Source organism: Euprymna scolopes, chromosome 16 (assembly GCF_053919585.1).
Source record: "Euprymna scolopes isolate OS-2025 chromosome 16, ASM5391958v1, whole genome shotgun sequence".
Taxonomy (NCBI): domain Eukaryota; kingdom Metazoa; phylum Mollusca; class Cephalopoda; order Sepiida; family Sepiolidae; genus Euprymna; species Euprymna scolopes.
In genome coordinates, this window is record NC_136497.1 from 132,280,991 (window position 1) to 132,301,800 (window position 20,810).

The 20,810-nt window shown below is 34.7% G+C and overlaps 1 pseudogene; it reads left to right on the forward strand.

The window, feature by feature from the left end:
• Positions 1-1,654: 1,654 nt before the first annotated feature.
• LOC145296586 (5S ribosomal RNA) lies at positions 1,655-1,771 on the forward strand (annotated as a pseudogene).
• Positions 1,772-20,810: the final 19,039 nt, after the last annotated feature.

Sequence of the window (20,810 nt, forward strand, 5' to 3'; positions counted from 1 at the left end):
AAAATTCAGAAATTTTGTAATGTTGTAACCCTTTGCCTTGATCATAGCGCAGTATCTGTGTTAACCATGACAGGCAGAGCCAAGGGTCAAAACCTTATTATTATTATTATTATTATTATTATTATTATTATTATTATTATTATTATTATTATTGATTGAGTCGAGCGACGGGGAGTAGCTGGATCGATTATTATGATTAGAAAAATAAGCAATTCGATTGGGAAAAAGTGATAAAAAATAATAATATCGCTACAAAGGAATATAAAAATAGAAAATAGACGTAACCATGATTTTTTGTTTGCATAAACAAATAACTAGATCGGGGTTACATCAGTTGTTGGTATGAGACACGTGATGAGATGTAGATTTGAGGAGATTCTAGTCAGTCGTTAGCTGAACACCTGAGAGAACGGGCCACACGAGAGGAGGAGGTTGATCTCTCCATGACGCAGAGAGCGGCGTTGTCTCAGGCAACCAAAATATGAAAACGTTGTAATCTCTGAAGATGCCAGACGGAATCATGAAAATAAATGTTCGTATATAATCCAGATATGTGTTGTTTTATTTACAACTGTTAAAAAGAACTGTTTGTCTACAACTGGTTTGTGTTAGAAATCTTGCATAAATGTAAAAATATACACACTAGACGATCAACAAAATAATACACGCATTGAAACATACATGAATATACAGATAAAATATACATCAAACTATTAAACATGTACGTCATTGGGAAACGTATTCATATACACAACGTAACAATTTTACTTAGAATAAAAATAGGCATCATCAGGTAATATCGGAAAAAATTATATCGAAGAATTATCATCGTATATTTCTTAAGATAGCCATCTTTGCTTATTAAAGAAAATTAATATGCGATGTTAAAAGCTTAGCATTACTAGTATCTGCAAGTATAAAGAATAATATTAGGTTGGTGCAAAAATAACGTTTTTTTTATCAGATATGTATACGTCAAAAACGACATTGTTTTTGCACCAACCTAATAATTATTTAATTATAATTAACAAGCTCCTTCAACAATACTTAAGGATGGGCATTGTCTGCAGAATTAAAACTAAGGCAGTCAACTAGCGTGTATGCAATGTTCACGACTTCCTTTCGTGAGAACACCCTAGATTGTCCAAATGTATTCGCCCGAATTCGGCATTTCATAGTTGTTTATATATATATATATATATATATATATATATATATATATATATATATACACGCATTACAAACGTATATATATATACGCATTAAAAAAACACGCACACACACACACACACACACACACACACACACACATATATATATATATATATATATATATATATATATATATATATATATATATATATATATACACGGCGGTCCTGGATATGACCTAAAACTATATCCGATGGTGAGGGCCCCAGCTTGCAGGCCTTAGGGAGTGTGGAGCCACCCTTTAATTGCCATTGCCCCCAGGTCCACTATGACCCGGAGTGGTAGCACCTGTTAGGATCCCAACTATGGGTTAAATAGATTACGACTTAAAAAACAAATATACTATATTAAAAAAATCGTCCTTCAAAATCACCAGATTCGGCATTAAATAACCTGAAAAGGGTTGATATGCCGTAAAACAAAACAACCACCCAACCAACATACACACGGCATATTCGCGTTGACACACCGGTTCTCGTCAGCTCACCGAAGTTAAGCAACGTTGAGCCTGGTTAGTACCAGATGGGTGACCATTTGGGAATTCTGGACGCTGTATGTGCTCTCCCCTTATCTCGGCATTTGTTTCCAATCGTTTCCACTGGTATTTAATAATGTCGTCTCAGGAGAGGTGTGCTTGGAGATTGCGCACCTTCTGCCACAAAGATTTCACGCGCAAGCAACCCTTCGTGGGTATCCATAATCTGTCCAAGACTGAATGAGCCTGCTATATATATATATATATATATATATATATATATATATATATATATATATATATATATATGTGTGTGTGTGTGTGTGTGTGTGTGTGTGTGTGTGTATGTATGTATGTATGTATTATAGAGTGTAATAGACAGGGTCTAAATGAGCAAAGTCTCAGTAAAATATATTTAAAGGTGACTTGCTCTGAGTATTGCAGTTATGATAAGCTCAATAGGTGTAATTACCCAGAGCTATATAAGTATAAAGAATGTGAAATCATATATATATATATATATATATATATATATATATATATATATATATATATATATTTTTTTTTTTTTTTTGAATTAAGTGCTTTTTATACGTACGGATATATAAAACTACGACAGATGGCACAGGACTTTAATAAAACGGAAATAAAGAACGAACTGTTATACGCGTGACAAACGCAATGAGAACAAATGCTAGCGGAACGTGACAATGACGCTGGTCTTTGTATCATTCGTTCTGTTGAAAGGAAAGTCGCTTATTGAGACTGGGAAATTTATCGGTGGGAGTGACTTCCCCTTATTGTTCCTCATTTCTCGAATTGGAAAGAGTCGATCGCATTGTGTCATGGTTCGTGGATGCCGCTGTAACAGTTGGTACGGGCATTTGAACTGTTTTTTCTTTGTTTGTTTGTTTGCTTGTTTTTGTACATTGTGGACGAAGTTGAACAGAGAAAAGACGGGTACAGAGTTGAATATACAGCACACCACAAAAGGACGTATATTTTAAGATAGATCGATGGATATATTTTAGTATTATATTTCCGTCCCGATATACAATAGATACCGTCTGGGAATCTCTATAAGCTAACAGGATTATAGTGAAGCAAGGGTTGCGCAGTAAACAACCACATTTCTCTAGACTCAAATTGGCTTAAGTTAAGCCAAATATACATCTGCAAAAAAAAACAAAAAAAAAAACAAAAGCAACGCTGGAATAAGCAGAGAAATACTAATTGCCTTATTAAGGCCCGGGCTTTGCCTAGCCTATTATAACATAGAGGGGTTATAGATTAATAACTTGTCACAATTCTATTTTCAACCAGTTCACCAACTTCCCATATCTTCAGTTATTCGTAAATAGTCACCCACATAAGTACTGAGCAAGGTCAACATTACTTAACTTAAATAGTATGACATGTAATTTTTTTTAACAAGATGATGCGGCTATAGATTCATAAAAATAGCAGAAATATGTTTATATGTACGCTTATTACACTAAGGTTACAAGGTCCGCAGAGATGTTTTAAAGCTAATATATATATATATATATATATATATATATATATATATATATATATATTTATATATATATATATTTATATATATTTATATATATATGTATATATATATTTATATATATATTTATATATATGTATATATATATTTACATAAATATTTATATATATATATTATATATATATATTTATAAATATATTTATATATATAAATATATTTATACATATATATTTATATATATTTATATATATATATTTGTATTTATATATATATTTATATATATTTTTTGTATATATATTTATATATATATTTATATATATATATATTTATATATAAATATTTATATATATTTATATATATATTTATATATATTTTATTTATATATATATATTTATATATACATTTATATATATATATTTATATTTATATATATATTTATATATATTTATATATATATATATTTATATATTCATATATATATTTATATATATTTATATATATATTTATATATATTCATATATATATTTATATATATATATATTTATATATATATATTTATATTATAAACATATATATATATTTATAATATATATAATATATATATATATTATAAACATATATATATATTTATAATATATATATATATATATATATATATATATATATATATATAGTATTTTATATATATTTATCTGGCTTTCAAAACCCCGATAATTATTTTCGTTATGTTGACGACACTTTTTGTCCGTTCAACAATGAAACGGAAGCAGATACCTTTTTTGCATCCCTTAATAATATTCACCCATTTCTAAAATTTACTATAGAAAAGGAAAGTAATTCTTCCCTTCCTTTTCTAGATGTACTGGTGTGTAAAACACCTTCCGTTTTCTTGCCTTCCGTCTACCGTAAACCTACATTCACTGGTCTTTACACACGTTGGGACTCTTTTTGCCCCACCAAACAAAAATATAATCTTATCAACACCCTTATCCATAGAGCTTATATGATATGTTCAGATAACAAATTAAATGATGAAGTCAAATTTATTAACAAGACTCTTTGCAATAATGGTTTTCCATTGCAAATCTACAATTAAAAATAAAATTTCTAATTTTAATAAAATTAAACAGGCATCTGTCGACAAATGCCTTAGCTACCTATGCCTACCTTAATGTTAGTGAAATATTTGCCAAGCAAATTTCTTCTGTCGTACAACAATGTTACTTCGCATTTTTTCTTGTAAACCCATTTTGTCTTCAATTTGTAAAGACGTTCTCCCCCCCCCCTCCATAACAATTCTATTATTTATTTATTTAAATGTAGCTGCGGTGTGCGCTCCGTCGGGCGAACGTCTCAAAGATTAGATAATAGGGTTAAACAACATGTTTCATCCAAAATTCGAAATGGAAACTACCTACCTTCAGACGTTCTGAACAATACCCATGGCTCATCTATAGGAGAGCACATTATAAATAACCGTATTTGCGCTTTGAATTTTAGTGCGGACTTTTTTTTCCATCCTTAGTAAGTCGCACTCTCTTTACCATCTCAAAATTCTAGAAACTATATATATTAAGACTCTGAGACCTTCTCTTTGTAAACAAGAAGAGAATCTCTTAGGGCTTAATCTAGTTTCTATTTAATAATTGATCCCCCCCTTTTTTATATCCGATTCATTGCCCCCCCCCTTTCTTTTTAAAACGTAATTAAGCTCGATTTTAGCTCTGTTGAGCGAGTTTCGAAACCGGTCAGCTGACACATTCATTTTTATTTTTTAATTTCACAATCTAAAATAATGTTTTCGAACAAGTTTAAATTTAGTCTTTACATAGCCATAATAAAATTTTGTACCCCGAAATATATATATATATATATATATATATATATATATATATATATATATATATATATATATATATATATAAAGTTATTTAAGCTCCCCTCCTTTGGTAAAGTGCTATCGTAAAATGATTTCCCCCACTGCTTCATTAGCGTTAATGCGAAGCTGTCTCTTGGCTTGTAAATGCAAGGCGAAACGATAAAATTGTCGCCCTAAAGAAAAGAACGCTACATTTTATTGTAAAACTGTTCTTGAAAACAACTAATGCAAGTAACTGCATAACGTAGTAGAGGTGATGTATATTCAATGCAACTACCTTCAACCTTAATCACCGCCTCGATACGAGTTGGGAACTAGAAGCATGACTTTTCCACAAAGATCGGTGGGAGCTCGGCGAATATTTGGCGGATGGTGGCGATCAGGCTGCTTTTGGCATTGTAGGAGGTCATGTTGGTAATTTTGTCGACGTATGACCAAACGAAGTAGTTCATCAGGTTGAGTTCGGGGAGAAAGGGGAGCAGTGACTGACATAAGGTACAAAATCGTAGCACTCCTAAAGCCGAACCCTGGATCTTTTTAGACTTGTTAGCCGGCGCTGGGCCCTACTGCTGCACCCAGGTTCTGCTCACGGCCACCAGGGGATCAATAACTCCACAGCACATTCAGGTACACTTTGGTGCTGACATTCAAGCCGACTTCGAAAGTGGGAGGTGGCATGATGTGGCCCTCACTTAAAACCACCCCAAAAAGTTATAACCGTGGCCAGAAAGTTTTTCATTATCCTGAGCACGCCCCTGTTATTCGTGGCAATCTAGCGATGCATTTTGAGAGTGCTGGCAATGGTCCTGTTGTCATAACGAATCAGTAGTACAGCGGCGCATCTCCGATCTCCCTCGTTAAACATTGTGTCACTTTCAACCACGATCGAAGGCTCCTATCGCTCTTGGGATTTGTACACAACTGGTCAACTAGTAGATGGTCTGCAACATAAAAAGAAAATTGGTTTTTATCAAACGGAAATTCCTATGACGACAATTTTATCGTTCCACCTTATATATATGGTTGACTATTTTAAAAAGCGGATTACATACAATGATAGAAGATGTATCGAGACACAGGAATGGGTATGTTTGATCCTGCAGAACGGCGGTTCATTAAAATTGTGGTGTCTACGTTCGCGCCTGGTCCATCAAGTATGGAAATAAAAAATTAAAAAATTATAAAAAAAAAACGTTTACAAATCATTTTGATATAGATGTACATAAGGATACTTTGATAAATATGTTTTAACTTAAATAGGGTTGGTATAATAAAATTGTGGGGTCTGCGTTCGTGCCTGGCCTCCATAGAATGGAAACTTTAATAAAGACTTTTCATATTTATCTGCGTAAGTATACTTTGATAATTATGCTTCAGTTTGAAGAAATATGGTATAATAAAATGATGGAGTGTTTGTTCGCGCCTGACCTCCATAGAATGGAATATGTCAAAAAGTTTAACACGATTTTTTAATATAGATCCACAGAATATTGTGATAAGTGTTTCAGTATGAAAAGGTATGGTATAATAAATTATGGGGTTTATCTATTTTATTTTTACTTTCATCATATTTTGCTTTGGTTTTGATACCTCCGAATTCGAAGCTTTCTCTTTACAACCCTTCCTTTTCATAACCTATCATACTTTAATAAATCAGAGTCCATTTTCTGTAGGCTGTTTTTGAACCCAGTCAACGACGGGTACTTTTTTTTTTACACAGTGATCACCACTTATCAAGGCCCGGAAGCCACTCAGGGATAAGGGTTATTGCAAGTACATTACGTTAGTGTGGAGATTTGCTGAAGTGTTTACTTAAGGGGGCAGTTCATTAGGAATTTGTTAACATTGGATTTGAAGACATCCAAGTTGTAGTCTGGAGGGAAGCAGGCAGACGGTACAGAGTTCCACAGGCGTGCAGTTATAAGAAAGAAGCTTTGTTCATGGAATTTGTTCTGGAGATATTTCATGTTGAGGTTTTGGGATTTGTGGAATAGGTCGGCATACTTGGTTAGAGCAGTACAGAGAAGGAAAGTAAGAGAGAAAAAGACAGGAAAATTTTTTTTGTAGCACACGAAAAGGTAAAGCCGTAACAATTACCCATTAGTATGGCATCGAGAGGCCCCACCAGAGACTACTGCATGGTCCAGATCCACTCACCAAATGGCAATACAGCAGTCCCAGTACTTTGCGCCTGCTGATAGGACAGCCTCCTTAGTGGTTAATCCAAGGTTTTTGCTAGTATATATATATATATATATATATATATATATATATATATATATATATATATATATATATATATATATATATATATAAAATAGACATTTTTATCTATTACTTCTGTTTTTAATCTTTTCCAACTTCCAAAAAACGTTCTTCATTTCTGGTAGGAACTAGCTAACGTAATCGCCATATTTGTCGTAAATCATAGCACTTTTCAATCGTTCTGGACTAGGAATAGATTAGTCTAAGTAGTTTTGAATAATTTACATATATATATATATTTATTTATAACATGTATCTGTTCCTCAAACTAAACGCAAATTCTATGAGCAAAGTTTCTCCTCTAGAACGGTGGAACACAATACCGTCGGACTGCTTTCCAGTTGACTATAAAATGGTTGTTTTAAAGTCCAATGTAAACAAGTTCTTGTTAAGCTGTCCTCTTAAATAATTAAATTTTACGCAATTTCTACCACTAGCAATCACTACGTTGTTTTTTTCGCCGAACAGTCATTGATCCTTATCCTCGAGTGACCTTCTGGCCTTGATAAGCGGTGATTCTCTTGTAAAATAATAAATGCGTATGTGAGTATTCGGCAGCATAGCATTATGTGTGGGGTTATTTTGCTTCGGTTTGCCTGACCTCCTATTGCGTTGTTATCACTAAATTGTTAATTAAAGGGCCATATATATATATATATATATATATATATATATATATATATATATATATATATATATATATATATATACGTTGTTCTTTGTATAACCGGCAGTTGTCCTCATGTCCTAATGTCTATCAAAACAGACCGTGACTTTTCTGGTTGCTTTGTTGCGTGCGTGTCAAAATATACAATACACGTAACATTACGACATACCTGTTTTTGCTGCTGGTTGCTTCTGGGAGATCCTTCAACCATCTTGGGGAGCTGGAGCTGTTTTCAGGTAGACGCAAGAAATAGACCAAGATGTTGTATGGTTTTTATATATTTTATTCCCTCCCAGGTATTCGTCACATCAGAAGGGAGCGATCGATTGACTCTCACTTGTGGGATTTTCTGTGTCTATACTCCCGTTTAGTCCATCCGTCTTTCTCGGCATCTAGACTCCAACTAAACATTATTCTTACACAAACCAGAACACGAGACACATGACACGTCACGTCACTTTCCCATTTGGATACTTTCGGTGCAATTAAGCAGTCAATAGAGTTTGAGACCTGTCAAAACATGTTGTCATTCAAATCTCTGTTGTCCACTTATCAGTAGATAGATAGATGGATAGATAGATAGATATATAGATAATTAACTGCTTCTACCCGGTTATTATCCAACACTCGTATTAGCACATATGAATAGGTACGAGCAATTGAGTTTGTACGTGAATTTTGTAGAGTTCTTTTTCAGTTCGCCTCCCTCGGCCACAGGTAAAGAGGAAAGAAGTTATTTAGACTAAGGTGGTGTACCGGGTTTGATCTCTGGAAAATCTTCGTTTCGTTGAGCTAGCCACTGTTCTTATAGGGCTTACTTATTTGATTGCAAGAAAGGTGGGCTCTCTCTACCGCGCTAGAAAACTACTAACACCCGAAAGTATCCTGTACCTCTATAAGGCAACCATTCGCCCATGTATGGAGTATTGCTGTCACATCTGGGCTGGTGCATCTGCTACTAGTCTCTCGCTCCTTGACAAGGTTCAAAAAAGAGTCGCAAACCTGATAGGCCCTGAACTGGCATCTAAGCTTCACCTCTGTCCCATCGACGAAATGTTGCATCCCTCTGCCTCTTCTACAAGTATTTTAGTGGTTAATGCTCTAACGAACTGCAATTACTTGTGTCCCCACGACGTGAGCACCCTCGACAAACCTGACAGGCTGCTAAATCCCACCCCCACACTGTAGAGATCCCTAGATGTAAAAGATCTTTTTACTCCAATAGTTTCTTCCCCAGAACCGCTAGACTCTGGAATTCCATTCCAGGTCCCTGCTTCACCAACAGTACTGACGTGCAGAAGTTCAAGTGTAACGTGAACCAACATCTTGCTGCCCAAATCCCTACATAGTACCCCAGTAGTTGTTGCCCCTGATAGTAGCCCCCTACACCAAAGAGGCAATTTGCCTTGTTTGAGGTGAAAATGTAATAAAAAATATATATATATATAGGCTTGTTGAATTTGTGGTTTTAAACGATTTTCTATTTGTTTAAAATATTTATTTGACACATGTCTGTGAATACTAGAACTTGCGTTTGAAAGTGAAGAGAAGAGCGTATCTCGACCGATCCAGAGAGAGAAAGAGGGTGAGTATTCAAGCCAATCACTTTTTGCCGTTAGTGATCCAGGTATTGGGTTTCCATCTTCGTTTATGGTTTGTACTGCGGAATATGCGTAAAGGTAGTGTGTTTGCCTGTGCACCCGTGTCTACCTTCAGTTTGAGGCTGTGCGTACCTGGGTGGTCTGTCAATATAACGTTGATATTGACAAACGCTTCATTTTCTGTTGTTTTTTGTTTGTGCAGTGGATGTTCACTGTTAATAGTGCTGAATGTGAGGTGCTCCATCGCCGCATGTAGTTTTGTTGTGGCTCGGTCGTCATGTTCAGCAACGCTGTCGACTTTTCGGCCTGTTCCATGTTGTCTGTGCCTTGGCTGGCTGCGGCTTTTGTGCCAGGGTTTTTCTTGTTTCCTGGGTCTGAGTCTCGCTGAGAAGCACAATTTGGCCCAATGGCCCATTTTCTCGCAGGAGCTGCATATGTCGTTCTTGGCAGGGAAATGCTCCTTGCCAAAACGGTGGTCCCGTCCACAATTTTTACACAAGTTGCTGGTATTTCTGTTGCCTTCCTGGCGTTCACGACCACCGCGATTTATGGTGTCTATCTGTGACAGGCCATGTAGTTGGTGTATTTTGTTTATATACACAGCTGAAGCCTCATATGTGCGTGCTAATTTCACAACCTCTTCTATTGTGTAGCCCTTCGGCTTGTTCAACAGTTCTTTTTGTAAGTCCGGTATGGGCGTGTTGGCTATCAGTATTTCTACTAAACGTTCGTTCATTTCATGGTCTGTGAAATCGCATTTCTTCGCCTGTAAGCGACACCTGTTTAGAAATATGTCTGTCGTCTCGATATGTTTTTGTTGGTATATACTGAGTTCGAGCCCACATATACGGTGGTTGGTTGCCGGTTCCAGCTGCTCCAAAAATGCGTTGAAAATTTTGTTGGCGTCTCTCCGGTCTTCGTTTGACATAGACCAACTGTTGTATCTACAAATTCCTTCCTCGCCAGTTGCGAGTAGAATGATAGGCACTTTCTCTTCTTCTTTAGTTCCCTTCGCTGTGAAATAAAGTTCCAAACGTTATTGGAATATCTTGAATGACTCTGCAGTGTTAGGCGAGTCCCAGTCGAGAATGGGAACTGGTATCGATATATTAGCCATAGTAGCAGTAGTGTTGTTGCGAGCTTCAACGAGCGTGTGTGTGTGTGTGTTTTACGAAGTTTTGGTTCGAAAAGAAAAGAGAAAAATATATATATATATATATGTAATGTCTTACTTTTATCGTTGTTTTATTTTATTTTTCCCTTTATCTCGCCGCTGTCACCATGTCACGCTGTGTTAGCTCGTGTTGTGTGGTTGGTTAATAGAGAGAAACGAAAAGACGCGTGTTGTTAGTTTGAAATATAAAACATGGAGGCCTTTATTTCCAGTGCGCATGCGTGGTTGTTACAAAACAAGGATTGTCATGAAACGAAATGATAACGTTGTTACAAACCTAGGATTGTAACGAAACGAAACGATAACATCGTTACACTGGTTAATTGCCAATTGCTTTGACGCCGCTATTTTCAATTACAACAGGTGCTTCTCTGGTATTTACCTTCATTAAGCAAATACATGTCACCAAAAAACAAAATAAAAACACACAATATCCATAGCAACAAAAATATAAAACATGCAAAATAGAAATTACTTGAAACAAACAAAATAAACACTGATTTTTTAAAATTAGTACTAGCTGGACGTTGCCCGGCTTTGCGGGTTGTACGAGGGGCGGGCAATAAGTAATGTCCCTGACCCACTTCCAGTTGTCTAATCTAGCTGAAATTTTGCATGTGCAATGATTTATATCTCTACGGGTTATGTGGCTAATTACAACTTTGAACTAATTATGGTTTCTGTTTTACAGGTGTTTGGACTGAGTCAGGTGTGAAATGGAGCCTGTTGAATGTCGAGCAGTGATCCGGTTTTTGTATTTGAAAGGACGCACACCACAGGAGACTTTTGATGAAATGAAAGAAACTTATGGTGATAATTCCCCATCATATGACCTTGTAAAACGCTGGCATCGTGAATTCAAACATGGCCGGAAGTCTGTGGAAACAGCTGCCAGATCTGGTCGCCCCCCCCTTTTGCCATTGATGAGGCATCTGTCCGTCAAGTTGTGGCTGCCATTTTGGAAGATCGGCGCATTACTATTCGCCAAATAGCCCAAGATGTCAAGATTAGTACAGGGTCTGTGGAAACTATCATTCATGACCATTTTCATATGCATAAGGTGTCTGCCAGATGGATTCCCAGGTTGCTCACACCATTCCACAAGCGAAACGCGCCGAGTGCTCGAGGATAAATTTGGAGATGTGCCAAGAAGATGAGTCAAAGTTTTTCAAAAGACTGATTACACAAGATGAAACCTGGGTCCATCACTATGATCCAGAGACCAAAGCCCAGTCAATGCGATGGAAGCTCACCACCTCCAAAGAAGGCAAGGGTGCAGCCCTCCGCTGGCAAGGTCATGCTCACAGTCTTCTATGACCAGGACGGAGTAGTGATGACAGATTTTCTTGCAAAGGGCACCACAATTACAGGAGCCTATTATGCTTCACTTTTGAGGAAATTAAGGGAAGCTATCAAATCAAGAGGCGAGGCAAGATCAGCAAAGGTACCCTCCTCCTGCAGGACAACGCCCCGGTCCACAACTCGCGTGTCGCCAGATCAGAAGCACGGGCGTGTGGTTATGAAATCCTTCCCCATCCTCCCTACTCTCCTGACCTTGCACCCTCTGACTTTCACCTCTTCCCAGCCATGAAGTTGTTTTTGAAAAGAAAGCGTTTCCCAGATGATGCAGCCTTGATTTCTGAAATCACGTCGTGGTTAGAGGACCAACCTGGAGTATTCTACAAAAACGGTCTCCAGAGCTGCATCAAACGATGAAAGAAATGCATAACTCTGGGTTCTTCCTCTGTAGAGAACGACTAATAACTGTGCCAAGTTTCGTTGCTCTACTTCTATGGAAAGTGGGTCAGGGGCATTACTTATTACCTGCCCCTCGTACAGTAAACCTAAACATGATATTTTTATTTATGCAGATTGCATATGTATTATTATAAAATCAATCCTCTATTGAATATTATATATTACGAGGAATAATTTACCCGATAGACTAATTGAAAAAAAATAAAGTAAATAAATAAATAATGATAATGTCGTTCATTAAATTCTGTCTGTGTTTGTTTACAATATCACGTCAGCTAATATTTGGCTTGACGATCTTAAAAATAGTCTTTCTTCTCTTATAGATAAAAAAGAATAATTTTCCAGAGGATTTTTTTACGTTACACCGGCAAAGGCTACACCAGTGTAACGTAAAAAAAAAAAAATCCCCCGTAAAAATTATTCTTTTTGTTTCTCTATAAGAAAAGAGAGACTATTTTTAAGACCAGATGTTTTCAATTTTCCATACTTAATGAATGAATTTCTCTACAAAACATATCTAAGAACACTGCCAGACATATAAATTAGATTTGTGTGAAATTTGCAAAAGATAAACTTAGTTGTTTCGGAACCTATGAGGAAGGAACTCGCACGCACGCGCGCACGCGCACACACACAGAGTAACTTTTATATGATAGTAGAATAGATATACAAGCAAAGCAAAGATACGCACTATCTCTAATATAAAACGAACAAAATATAACTGGTTGCTTTAAAGTAGTGGTGAAACTGGGAGTAAAAATAAGAAGTTAAACCCATGTAACTATCAAGAATGATAAATTGATGCGTTGATGGAGATATGCGCATGCGCGAAAACGCACGAACGGGGACCGAGCATACGTAAACATAAAATACCGTGATTGACCGTCTAAATACATTTCTCTTTGTTCCGGGTCGACCATTACTTGTTGTTAATTTTGTTGTTGTTGTTTTTATTATTATTATTATTATTATTATTATTATTATTGTTGTTGTTGTTTTTTGTTATTATTATTATTGTTATTATTATTATTATTGTTGTTATTGTTGTTTTTTGTTATTATTATTATTATTGTTGTTGTTGTTGTTGTTTTTATTATTATTATTATTATTATTATTATTATTATTGTTATTATTATTGTTGTTGTTGTTGTTTTTTGTTATTATTGTTGTTGTTTTTGTTATTGTTATTATTGTTATTATTATTATTATTGTTTTTATTATTATTATTATTGTTGTTGTTGTTGTTGTTTTTTGTTATTATTATTATGCTGTTGCTATTGCTATTATTGTTGTTAATTTTGTTGTCGTTGTTGTTGTTTTTGTTATTGTTATTATTATTATTATACTGTTGCTATTGCTATTATTGTTGTTAATTTTGTTGTTGTTGTTTTTGTTATTATTATTATTATTATTGTTGTTGTTTTTTGTTATTATTATTGTTGTTGTTTTTGTTATTATTATTATTATTATTGTTGTTGTTTTTGTAAGTATTATTGTTGTTTTTGTTATTGTTATTATTATTATGCTGTTGCTATTGCTATTATTGTTGTTAATTTTGTTGTTGTTGTTTTTGTTATTGTTATTATTATTATTGTTGTTGTTTTTTGTTATTATTATTGTTGTTGTTTTTGTTATTGTTATTATTATTATTATGCTGTTGCTATTGCTATTATTGTTGTTAATTTTGTTGTTGTTGTTTTTGTTATTGTTATTATTATTATTATTATTATTGTTGTTGTTGTTTTTTGTTATTATTATTGCTGTTGTTATTATAACTACTGTTTTTGTTATAATTCTGGTTGTTATTGTTGTTGTTGTTATTATTATTGTTGTTGTGATTATTGCTATTGTTGTTATTATTGTTGTTATTATTATTGTTGTTACTATTAATATTGTTATTGTTGTTATTATTGTTTTTATAATTATTGTTATTGTTGTAATTATTGTTGTTATTATTGTTGCTGGTATTATTATTGTTGTTGTTATTATTGTTATTGTTATAATTATTGTTGTTGTTATTATTATTGTTATTATTATTATTGTTGCTGTTGATATTACTACTGATTATGTTATTATTATTAGTGTTGTTCCATTGTTTTTGTTATTTTTATTGTTGTTGTGGTGTAATTGTTTTTGCCGTTATTATTAATATTTATTATTGTTATTGTTATTGTTGTTGTTAGCAAACATAAAAACCTTTTTATGATGTTATTTTGGTCTGATTGACAGCTTTTTATAGCGCGATCTGTATGACAGCATGTCAGTCCTACTTCGTTTTGGCTCCCCGTGGGTGGACATATCGGCATATATATATATATATATATATATATTGATGCAGCTCGGCAAAACTACTTGGTTCTTTAGTGACAGGCATTGTTTTACGTCAGGCGCACTTCTGGTAACTGTCTTTCCATTTTTCTACAACCTTTGGTACACGAAAGCGTACGCACGTACTTTTATATATATATATATATATATATATATATATATATATATATATATATACATATATATATATATACATATATATATATATATATATATGTATATATATATATATGAAATAAAATGGAGGTGGAAGGACCTGAATACTCAACGTTTCGCCCGATTTATGCGGGCTTCTTCACGAGGGATGGTCATTGACGAGAGAGTCGGAGGATCGGGGCTATATATAATGATGGGGGAGAGCAACGTGTTTTCCTTATGTAAATTAGATGTCATATATACATATATATATACATTTTATGAGAGAAAATAAATTAGAGTAAACTAGTGTGGTGGATTACGTCTAAAAGTTAAAATATCGTAAAGATTAAAAAAAATTGCGTCTTTTTTTTAATCTCTACGATACTAAACTGGAGAGAGATTTACAGATGTTAAGAGAGAGTGGGGGTTAGAAAGAAAGAAAGAAAGAAAGAAAGAAAGAGAGATAGAGAGATAGAGATAGAGAGAGGCTAGGAAGTGGAGAGATAGAGGTGGAGAGAGATTTACAGATGTTAAGACAGAGTGGGGGGGTAGAAAGAAAGAAAGAGAGATAGAGAGAGAGAGGCTAGGAAGTGGAGAGATAGAGGTGGAGAGAGATTTACAGATGTTAAGAGCGAGTGGGGGTTAGAAAGAAAGAGAGAGAGAGAGAGAGAGAGAGAGAGAGAGAGAGAGAGAGAGAGAGAGAGAGAGAGAGAGAGATCTGCTGAATGATAAAAAAAAAATGGATTTGGGGGTGCAGGATGATAAAAAAAAAAAAAAAAAAAAAAGGGAGGTCAGCTTTTGAGACATAATTTGCCCCGGCACACCGTCACTTACTAATACGAGTTAAGTCCCAATGCACGTACGCCCACACCCTGACACGGAAACAAGCAGGAGTAGATGAGATCACCCAGTGGGGAAGAATTGTTTTAGAAACTCAATCAAGCAGAAAAAAAGTCACCGAAAAACATCATTTTTATCGAAGATAAAAAGAAAAGCGAAAATGAACTAATTTTGGGTTAGTTGAGAGATTTTTTTTTAAAATCCGAATCAATGTGGGAAAAGGCGGACAAGAAAGACTCGATTTTGATTTCCTTGTTCCTATTTATTTATCTCCCCACGAGGGCATAGTTAAACACAAGGTCGGTTTTTAATTGTGGGAAAAATCCAGCTCCCCTAAAAGTGACACTCTTGCTGACTTTTAAATCTCCCTTAATTTTACAGCCGCAAAAAAAAAAAAAAAAAAAAAAAAAAAAAAAAAAAAGCAAGAATTAAAAAACCCGGATGTTTTGGAAAATTCTGGCTAACCGCAATCTTATTGCTGTCTTTTTTAATTATTATCGTTGCGACAATCTTTCATCTTTTCGCACCTTGACGAAGAATTAAAAAGGAAATTCATGATGATTACGCCATTTTTATCAACCTATGATCAAATTTATCTTTCAGTCTTTAAAAAAATCCTAACTTAAAAAAAAAAAAAAATTAATCAATAGTTATGGAATCAGACTCGTCTCCTCAAAAACACCATTTATTTTGGTCTATTTAATTACAATGTTTAAGCAGGAGTTCCGGGCAGCCATTTTTGTCTGGACATATTTCGCAGAGTAAAATCTCTGTGAAATTTTGGCATTCATGACGGCCATTAAAAATAATTTTTAAAAAATACAGAAAAGTGTGTATAATGTATGTACTCGTTGCAGGACGAAGTTGTCATATTCCAAAAATCACGTAATTTGATCAAGTAGTTTTTTTTTTCAAATTTTATTCAAGAAAATCAAAATCGAATCAAAAATGGGAAAAAATGATGAGAAGACAACTGAAATCGAAGTGTCGAGATGAAAAATCGGCCTTATGCTCAATCCAGTTTGGTAGTAAATTCGCTAAAGATCGTATATTCGATTTATTTAGGAAAAAAAAACTGTTTCATCAAATTACGTGACTTTTGGAATATGACGTCTTTGTTCTATAACAAGTACGTACATCATACAAACATAACTTAAGTGCTAGTTTGGATAAACACTGAAATGTTTTTGAGGTCTTTTAATGCTTACCGAAATAAATCAAGAGTAATACAGGGGTAAAAATATTTTGAAAACTAGAATGATTGGTCCCATATTGTGTCCAGAAAAAAAAGGGTCAGTTAAAAATTAATCATGCGTTTATGAATTCACACAGTCATATACATGTGTTGACATGCATTTACTTTGCACGCACACAAGTGGCCAAACATAATATAGAAGTATATACGAGATTCCTTCAATAAGTTTCCCGACTTTTTTATACATTCATTTAAAATTGCCATAGGCACTTGAAAATTCAGTCTGCTATTTCTATACATTTTATGAGATGACTGGTCAATACTTATAATTTCAGGATTAAATGACCAGGTATAGAAAGAACTTCGAAGGGGACTAGAGTTTCATGTGTGTACTATCAATAAAAGTGGCCATACGGAAAAAGTCTGGAAAGTTATTGAGGGACCCTCGTGCATTTAAAATATAAGGTGTTGTATTTGGAGGCAATGGTAAAATTGGATACGAGAAAAGATGAACGCAATAAATGATAATATTGAAGATTGCAATAATTTTCGATCATTATTTACCGATTTAATAATGTCATTTCGTTTCGCTTAACTTCAGTTGAAGTTCTAAAAAATCAAGGGACACCTTTTTAGGGCTTTAGTAGGGTGTATCCCAATTCCTGCTGTAGCTGTTCATTTGAACCTGAAATCATACAGCAGGAATTGGAATATACCTTCTAAAGCCCGATGATCACAGTTGATGAATTTTAGAAATGTAATCTGAATGTAAAGACACTTTAGAAGGACTATGGCAATAAAATTATGTATTAAACTTGAAAAAAAAAATGACACAGAAACGTATGGAATGCTTCAGACTGCTTTTGGACCATCCTACATAAATCAAGCTTCAGTTTTTGAGTGGCATAAGAGATTCAAGGAAGGCAGCGAGTATGTGAAAGATGATGGGCAGAGTTAGGAAGTCAGAACACCAGAGTTGATTGGTCAAATAAAGAATTTCATGGATAAGGACTGTTGTGTGTCTATAGAGACAGTAAGTGCACAGTTTGATGTCGGTATTATTGTGAATAACTGAAGATGAGGAAGATTTGTGCAAAGTTTGTCCCAAGGATGCAATCCACAATTCCATCCTTGTCACAGACTATTTGACCAAGATGGACATCAAGACTGTTCCTCACCCTCCCTATAATCCAGACCTTGCTCCATGTGACTTTTGATTTTTCCCTCAGCTCAAGGAAAACCTTGTATGCTGTCGTTATGAGACAATTGAGGTGAAAGAGCATGTGAAGAGTCATTCACGCAAGAGAACTTTCATAGGATCTTCCAGAAGTTGTTGGAACGGTATAAGTGCATTGCAGCCGGAGGAGATTACTTTGAAGGAGACTAGAGTTTCATGTGTGTACTATCAATAAAAGTGGCCATACGGAAAAAGTCTGGAAACTTATTTAAGGCACCTCGTGCATTTAAAACATAAGAAGTTGTATTTGGAGGCAATGGTAAAATTGAATAAGAGAAAAGGTGAACGTAATAAATGATAATATTGAAGATTGCAATAAGTTTCGATTATTAATTATTTACCGATTTTTTTTTTTTTTTTTTTTTTTTTTTTTTACAAAGGCATCACCACATTATCAAGGCCCAGAGGCCACTCAAGGATAAGGGTTAAAGAGTGTACAGTAGAAGTTGGTCAATATAGTAATCATTAGTAATGAAAATTTGGTAAATTTAATAACTTATATGGAACGGCTCATCAAGAACGTATTTACCTTAGACTTGAACACAACCATATTGTAGTCAGCCGGAAAGCAGGAAAACGGAAGACAATTCCACAGGCGTGCAGTTCTAAGAAAGAAGCTTTGTTCATGGAATCTATGTTTAGGTTTAGGCACAGATAAAGAGTGGTGGAAATTATTGATAGTGTTTACAGCTAGACGAGTGTTTCTTGTGAAAGTTTGGCGAGGGGGGACCATAGATTGAAGCTCAGTTGAACACTTTCCATGAAAATAACGATACATCAGAGACAAACTCGCAACATCTCTTCTGTGAGATAGAGGTTGTAAGGAGGAGAAAAGGACATCTCCTACGAGGCTACGAAGTCTATTTTGAACTCTATCAAGGCAGGACAAGTCCTTTCTAGCAGCTCCTGCCCAGATGTGGCAACAGTATTCCATCCTTGGACGTACCTGGCTCTTATATAGATAGAGAATAGCATCAGCAGTTTAATAATTTCATTTCGTTTTATTCAGTTGAAGTTCTCAAAAATCTAGGGACCCCTTTTTTAGTGACTAACACTTTAGTGTGGGACGCCATTTTCTCTTCCCTGGAACCTCTTTGCCACAGAAGAGACGTCGCGAGCCTGTCTCTGCTTTATCGTTATTTTCATGGCAAGTGCTCGTCTGAGCTCCACTCTATGGTCCCCCTGGTCTGACGTTCACGAAAAACATTTGTCTAGCTGAAACCAATATCAATAATTTACCCCACTCTTTATTTGTGCCTAATCCTAAACGTAGATTTCATAAACAAAGCGTGTTTCTTAGAACTGCACAATTGTGGAACGGTCTTCCGTTTTCCTGCGTTGCAGCTGATAGAAATTATTTCGAAGGGGACTAGAATTTCGTGCTTGTACTGCCAATAAAAGTGCGCATACGAAAAAAAGTCTGGAAACTTATTGAAGGCACCTTTGTACATAAAAAAATGATATTTCACTTGAAGTCGGTCCTGGATATGACCTTAAACTATATCCAATGGTGAGGCCCCAGCTTGCGGGCTTTGGGGAGTGTGGAGCCACCCTTTAATTGCCATTGCTCCCAGGTCCACTCTGATCCGGAGTGGTAGTACCTGTTAGGGTCCCAACTATGGGTTAAATAGAAAACGACTTAAAAACAAATATACTCAATTAAAAAATTGTTCTTCAAAATCACTGGATTTGGCATTAAATAACCCAAAAGGGTTGATATGCCGTAAAAAAAAAAAAACAACCAACCAACCAAATTCACTTGAAGTCCACAGTAGGGAAGTGAGTAAAATCGTAACAAAGTCCAGGTTCTGAACAACATTCAAGTTCCAACTAATTCCATTATTCTGCATGTCATTGTTCATTCATTTTCATATTGTGGACTTCAAGTGAAAGATTCTTTCTTTTTTTTATTTTTATATCATCTTTCCAAACTTTGCTTCTCCCATACTTTGAAGTTTTCAAAGTATGGCATAACCAGCAAAATTATCGCTAAGCTACTTAAATGTAATTTTGCTGTTTTTCGTTGAAATAAATTACATTCTTTGAGAAATAAGGATATAATAATCGACTAAATGTTAACATTGTAATTTTCAAAAGCTTAACTTCTTTTCACATATATATATATATATATATATATATATATATATATATGCGGGTTTTTGCTATTACCGTATCTTTCTGTTAAGTTACATTATTGTTTCAGCTACCTGGCCGTTTTTGGCTGTCTGCAGCTTCCTCAGACTTTCACTCTTTCATCGCATCATAACGAACATTTCTGTAAAAGTCTGAGGAAGCTACAGACGGCCAAAAAAAAAAAACGGCCGGGTAGCTGAAACAATAATGTAACTTAACAGAAAGATACGGTAATAAAAAATAAAACGCATATTTGCTCTACAACAGTATTGAGCACGTTCTTCAGTTTTTATTAATTACCATTTCTACTAAATATATATATATATATATATATTAGTGATGGGACGATACCAATATTCTTCCCAATTCCGATACAATTACCGATTCCGTGC